The 7,296-nt window shown below is 40.3% G+C and overlaps 1 non-coding gene across 1 annotated transcript; it reads right to left on the minus strand.

The window, feature by feature from the left end:
* Window positions 1–1,226: 1,226 nt before the first annotated feature.
* On the minus strand, window positions 1,227–1,299 carry TRNAM-CAU (transfer RNA methionine (anticodon CAU)). Its single transcript has one exon. It is a non-coding gene; the product is annotated as a tRNA-Met (tRNA).
* Window positions 1,300–7,296: the final 5,997 nt, after the last annotated feature.

Below are 7,296 nucleotides of genomic sequence, written 5' to 3' on the forward strand. Positions count from 1 at the left end.
AACATCACTTTTTTAAGATGCAGACTGGCCTTTGATGTGGTTGTTGGTGGTTCATGTTGCTTGCCCTATGATCTCTTCCATTTCATGTTACTGCACAGTATCCACTTCTCATTGCTCATCATAATTTGTTTTAAAAATTGAACATTTTCATTAGTTTAAGTAGAGAATCATGTGTGGAATTACAGTCAAGAAGATTTTTCTCACTTAACTTACGTTGAACCCAAACATGAAAATGATAAACATAATCAAGCTGGTGCAAATGATTTTCAATGCTTGATTTGGATATTTAGAGTATGTCAGCTATCTCCTGCGTGATATAACGTTGACTTTCTCAACTAGTTTTTCAGTTTGACATTATAAACTTCAACTGGTCTAGCCCACCATGCAGCGAGAAAGCTCAAGCATGAAACTTCACAAATCAGGTTTGACAGATTCAATCTTTATACACTACACAAATCGTTTTTTGCATTTCAATCATTTTTACCTTTCTTGAAACAATAAAGCATAATATGTCAAAAATGTTGCTTTTTCTCTTCCATTTTCAATATTAAAATAGCTACACAAAAATTCATCCCTTTTGATTTTTTTTTAAATGCATGTTGATCTGATAGCTGTCACAATGCAATCTAACAAAATAGTTTAAAATGAAGTTAAAGACACCTAAGGGCTACCAGAGCCATCTTACAGAAAAAGGGAAAGGAGCATTCTGGCGAACCCAGGAACATTCAGAGCCGTGGGAGGAGCTGAGATAACATAACAATAAGGTGCAGATAACAAGGAGCAGGGACCCCAAAGGCTGAGTCCTGAGCACTGCAACATTAGAGGTGAGACGAAAGAGAAGGAACAAAGAAAGCTCAAGGGGAACGGCCAGTGAGTGAGAAGGGGAGCCTGGAAGCTACTTGTGGTGAACTGATTTGTGTTGTGCCGAAATTCACACTGAAGCCCGTGTCCCTCAGAGTGTGACTGTAACTAGAGATAAGGCCTGTAAAGAGGTGAAAGTGAAAGTGAAAATGAAGTCGCTCAGTCGTGTCCGCCTCTCTGCGACCCCGTGGACTGCAGCCCACCAGGCTCCTCCGTCCATGGGATGTTCCAGGCAAGAGTACTGGAGTGGGGTGCCATCGCCTTCTCCAGGGGATCCTCCCGACCCACGAATCGAACCCGGGTTTCCCGCATTGTAGGCAGACGCTTTACCGTCTGAGCCACCAGGGAAGTCCAAAGGTGTGATCTGCCCTCTCTGAGGCACGAACTCAGGACCTTCAGATTATGAGACTGACGCGCTGCCTACTGCGCTAAGAGGGCACAATGAGGCTGTTGGGTGGGTCTTGATTCAATCTACCTGGTGTCCTTGTGAGAGAAGGAAACAGAGACGCCAGGGCGGGATACAGGAGCAGAGAGACCACATGAAGACAGACAGAGGAGGTGGCTATCTGGAAGCTGAGGGAAGCGGGAAGAGCCGTCAGGAGAAGCCCGACTAGATGTAAGGAGCATGAATGGGAGACTGGAACAAAAAGAGAACAACTTTAATTTTTTTTTTTTTATTTCTAAAAAAGAATTTTATTAAAAAAGCACAAATGCAAAGAAATGAACAGAGGAAAATTTATGCGTCGAACCTGGACTGGTCACTTATGATAATATACATGCTACAATTCCATTCTCCCCAATCATTCCACCTTCACCCTCTCCCACAGAGTCCCAAAGACTGTTCTAAATGCCTATGTCTCTTTTGCAGTCTCTTATACAGGGTTCAGGTTACCATTTTTCTAAATTCCATATATATGCGTTAATATACGGTATTGATGTTCTTCTTTCTGGCTTACTTCACTCTGTATAATTGGCTCCAATTTCATCCACCTCATTAAAACTGATTCAAATGCATTCTTCTTGATGGCTGAGAAATACTCCATTGTGTATATGTACCAAAGCTTTCTTATCCATTCATCTGCAGATGGACATCTAGGTTGCTTCCATGTCCTGGCTATTATAAACAGTGCTGCAATGAACATTGGAGTACATGTGTCTCTTTCAATTCTGGTTTCCTCGGTGTGTATGCCCAGGAGTGCGATCGCTGGATCATATGGCAGTTCTATTTCCAGTTTTCTGAGGAATCTCCACACTGTTCTCCATAGTGGCTGTACTAGTTTGCATTCCCACCAACAGTGTAAGAGGGTTCCCTTCTCTCCACACCCTCTCCAGCACTTATTGCATGTAGACTTTTGGATAGCAGCCATTCTGACTGGTGTGAAATGGTATCTCATTGTGGTTTTGATTTGCATTTCTCTGATGATGAGGGATGTTGAGCATTTTTTCATGTGTTTATTAGCCATCTTTATGTCTTCTTTGGAGAAATGTCTGTTTAGTTCTTTGGCCCATTTTTTGATTGGGTCACTTAGTTTTCTGGAATTAAGCTGCAGGAGCTGCTTGTATAATTTGGAGATTAATCCTTTATCATTTGCTTCATTTGCTATTATTTTCTCCCATTCTGAAGGCTGTCTTCTCAACTTGCTTAGAGTTTCCTTTGCTGTGCAGAAGCTTTTGATTTTAATTAGGTCCCATTTGTTTATTTTTGCTTTTATTTCCAATATTCTGGGAGGTGGGTCTTGGAGGATCCTGCTGTGATTTATGTCGGAGAGTGTTTTGCCTACGTTCTCCTCTAGGAGTTTTATAGTTTCTGGTCTTACATTTAGATCTTTAATCCATTTTGAGTTTATTTTGGTGTATGGTGTTAGGAAGTGTTCTAGTTTCATTCTTTTACAAGTGGCTGACCAGTTTTCCCAGCACCACTTGTTAAAGAGACTGTCTTTTCTCCATTTTATATTCTTGCCTCCTTTGTCGAAGATAAGGTGTCCATAGGAGCGTGGGTTTATCTCTGGGCTTTCTATTTTGTTCCATTGATCTATATTTCTGTCTTTATGCCAGTACCATACTGTCTTGATGACTGTGGCTTTGTAATAGAGCCTGAAGTCCGGCAGGTTAATTCCCCCAGTTCCATTCTTCTTCCTCAAGATTGCTTTGGCTATTCGAGGTTTTTTGTATTTCCATACAAATTGTGAGATTATTTGTTCTAGTTCTGTGAAAAATATTGTTGGTAGCTTGATAGGGATTGCATTGAATGTATAAATTACTTTGGGTAGTATACTCATTTTTACAATATTTATTCTTCCAATCCACGAACACGGTATATTTCTCCATCTATTCGTGTCCTCTTTGATTACTTTCACTAGTGTTTTATAGTTTTCTATGTACAAGTCTTTTGTTTCCTTAGGTAGATATATTCCTAAGTATTTAATTGTTTTCATTGCAACAGTGAATGGAATGGTTTCCTTAATTTCTCTTTCTATTTTCTCATTATTAGTGTATAGGAATGCAAGGGATTTCTGTGTGTTGATTTTATATCCTGCAAGTTTACTGTAATCATTGATTAGCTCTAGTAGTTTTCTGGTAGAGTCTTTGGGGTTTTCTGTGTAGAGGATCATGTCATCAGCGAACAGTGAAAGCTTTACTTCTTCTTTTCCAATTTGTATTCCTTTTATGTCTTTTTCTGCTCTGATTGCTGTGGCCAAAACTTCCAGAACTATGTTGAATAGTAGTGGTGAGAGTGGGCACCCTTGTCTTGTTCCTGACTTTAGGGGAAATGCTTTCAGTTTTTCACCATTGAGGATAATGTTTGCTGTGGGTTTGTCATATATAGCTTTTATTATGTTGAGGTATGTCCCTTCAATTCCCACTTTCTGGAGGGTTTTTATCAAAAATGGATGTTGAATTTTGTCGAAGGCTTTCTCTGCATCTATTGAGATAATCATATGATTTTTATTTTTCAGTTTGTTAATGTGGTGTATTACGTTGATTGATTTGCGTATATTGAAGAATCCTTGCATTCCTGGGATAAAGCCCACTTGGTCATGATGTATGATCTTCTTAATGTGTTGTTGGATTCTGATTGCTAGAATTTTGTTAAGGATTTTTGCATCTATGTTCATCAGTGATATTGGCCTATAGTTTTCTTTTTTTGTGGGGTCTTTACCAGGTTTTGGGATTAGGGTGATGGTGGCCTCATAGAATGAGTTTGGAAGTTTCCCTTCCTCAGCAATTTTCTGGAAGAGTTTGAGTAGAATAGGTGTTAGCTCTTCTCTAAATTTTTGGTAGAATTCAGCTGTGAAGCCGTCTGGACCTGGGCTTTTGTTTGCTGGGAGATTTTTGATTACAGTTTCAATTTCCGTGCTTGTGATGGGTTTGTTCAGATTTTCTATTTCTTCCTGGTTCAGTTTTGGAAAGTTGTACTTTTCTAGGAATTTGTCCATTTCTTCCAGGTTATTCATTTTATTGCCATATAATTGCTGATAGTATTCTCTAATAATCCTTTGTATTTCTGTGTTGTCAGTTGTGATCTCTCCATTTTCATTTCTAATTTTATTGATTTGGTTCTTCTCCCTTTGTTTCTTGATGAGTCTGGCTAGTGGTTTGTCAATTTTATTCACCTTCTCAAAGAACCAGCTTTTGGCTTTGTTGATTTTTGCTATGGTCTCTTTTGTTTCTTTTGCATTTATCTCTGCCCTAATTTTTATGATTTCTTTCCTTCTACTGACCCTGGGGTTCTTCATTTCTTCCTTTTCTAGTTGCTTTAGATGTAGAGTTAGGTTATTTAGTTGACTTTTTTCTTGTTTCTTGAGGTATGCCTGTATTGTTATGAACTTCCCCCTTAGCACTGCTTTTACAGTGTCCCAGAGGTTTTGGGTTGTTGTGTTTTCATTTTCATTCATTTCTATGCATATTTTGATGTCTCTTTTGATTTCTTCTATGATTTGTTCATTATTCAGCAGCGTGTTGTTCAGTCTCCATATGTTGGCACTTTTAACAGTTATTCTCCTGTAATTGAGATCTAATCTTACTGCATTGTGGTCAGAAAAGATGCTTGGAATGATTTCAATTTTTTTGAATTTACCAAGGCTAGATTTATGTCCCAGGATGTGATCTATCCTGGAAAAGGTTCCGTGTGCGCTTGAGAAAAAGGTGAAATTCATTGTTTTGGGGTGAAATGTCCTATAGATATCTATTAGGTCTAACTCTTCTATTATATCATTTAAAGATTGTGTTTCCTTGTTAATTTTCTGTTTAGTTGATCTATCCATAGATGTAAGTGGGGTGTTAAAATCTCCCACTATTATTGTGTTATTGTTAATTTCCCCTTTCATACTTGTCAGTAATTGTCTTACATATTGTGGTGCTCCTATGTTAGGTGCATAAATATTTATAATTGTTATATCTTCTTCTTGGATTGATCCTTTGATCATTATGTAGTTTCCTTCTTTGTCTCGTTTCACAGCCTTTGTTTTAAAGTCTATTTTATCTGATATGAGTATTGCTACTCCTGCTTTCTTTTGGTCTCTATTTGCATGGACTATCTTTTTCCAGCCCTTCACTTTCAGTCTGTATGCGTCCCTCGTTTTGAGGTGGGTCTCTTGTAGACAACATATATGGGGGTTTTGTTTTTGTATCCATTCAGCCAGCCTTTGTCTTTTGGTTGGGGCATTCAACCCATTTACGTTTAAGGTAATTATTGAAAAGTAGGATCCCGTAGCCATTTTCTTTATTGCTTTGGGTTCAAGTTTATACACTCTTTCTGTGATTCCTGTCTATAGAAGATCCTTTAGCATTTGTTGGAGAGCTGGTTTGGTGATGCTGAATTCCCTCAGCTTTTGCTTGTCTGTAAAGCTTTTGATTTCTCCTTCATATTTGAATGAGATCCTTGCTGGGTATAGTAATCTGGGCTGTAGGTTATTTTCTTTCATCACTTTAAGTATATCTTGCCACTCCCTTCTGGCCTGAAGAGTTTCTGTTGAAAGATCAGCTGTTATCCTTATGGGAATCCCCTTGAGTGTTTTTTGCTGCTTTTCCCTTGCTGCTTTTAATATTTGTTCTTTGTGTTTGATCTTTGTTAATTTGATTAATATGTGTCTTGGAGTATTTCGCCTTGGGTTTATCCTGTTGGGGACTCTCTGGATTTCTTGGACTTGGGTGATTATTTCTTTCCCTATTTTAGGGAAGTTTTCAACTATTATCTCCTCAAGTATTCTCTCATGGTCTTTCTTTTTGTCTTCTTCTTCTGGGACTCCTATGATTCGAATGTTGGAGCGTTTAACATTGTCCCAGAGGTCTCTAATATTGTCCTCATTTCTTTTAATTCGTTTTTCTTTTTTCCTCTCTGTTTCATTTATTTCTACAATTCTATCTTCTAGTTCGCTTATCCTGTCTTCTGCCTCTGTTATTCTACTGTTTGTTCCCTCCAGAGTGTTTCTGATCTCATCTATTGCATTATTCATTGTATATTGACTCTTTTTTATTTCTTCTAAGTCCTTATTAAATCTTTCTTCCATCTTCTCAATCCTTTTCTCCAGGTTATTTATCTGTAACTCCATTTTACTTTCAAGATTTTGAATCATTTTCACCATCAAAATTCGAAATTCTTTATCAGGTAGATTCCCTATATCTTCTTCTTTTGTTTGTGTTGGTGGGCAATTATCTTGTTCCTTTACTTGCTGGGTATTTCTCTGCCTCTTCATCTTGCTTATATTGCTTTGCTTGGGGTGTCCTTTCCCTCTTCTTGCAGTTTGTGGAGTTCTCTTTATTATGTAGTTTCTTCGCGGTGTGTGGGGTTGGACAGGTGACTTGTCCGGGTTCCCTGGTTAGGGAAGCATGTGTCAGTGTTTTGGTGGGTGGAGCTGGATTTCTTCTCTTTCCTTTAGAAGACAATGGGCTACTTTTCTGGGAGCCTGATGTCCTCTGCCAGTATTCAGAAGTTGTTTTGTGGACTTCACTCCACGTTTAAATGTTCTTCTGATGAATTTGTGGGGAAGAAAGTGGTCTCGCCGTCTTGTTCCTTCCTCCCCAGAACACTGGATTCTTATATTCCACTTGGTCGTGGAGTATCTCTTCCCAGCTGCTCCAGCAAGGCGCAGCCGCTGCACCTTACCTTGGACGAGAGGTATCTCCTCAAGGCCGCCCCTCCTGCTTTGAATGTGGATCAGCTCCTCCCGGCCCTCCGGTGCCCAAGCAGCCACCGCCTCCTGGACGTGGCACAGCTCCTCTCGGCCACCGCCCCAACCCTGGGCGCGGGGCAGCTCCTCTCAGCCACGATTCTGCACGTGGTCGGTTGCGCCGGGAGCCGGGCGTCTCTCGCGTCTGCGCCGCCGGGAGCCGGGCGTCTCTCGCGTCTGCGCCGCCGGGAGCCGGGCGTCTCTCGCGTCTGCGCCGCCGGGAGCCGGGCGTCTCTCGCGTCTGCGCCGCCGGGAGCCGGGCGTC

The sequence above is a fragment of the Moschus berezovskii genome, chromosome 6, assembly GCF_049115385.1.
Source record: "Moschus berezovskii isolate FMDL1 chromosome 6, NW_MosBer_1.0, whole genome shotgun sequence".
Classification (NCBI taxonomy): Eukaryota; Metazoa; Chordata; class Mammalia; order Artiodactyla; family Moschidae; genus Moschus; species Moschus berezovskii.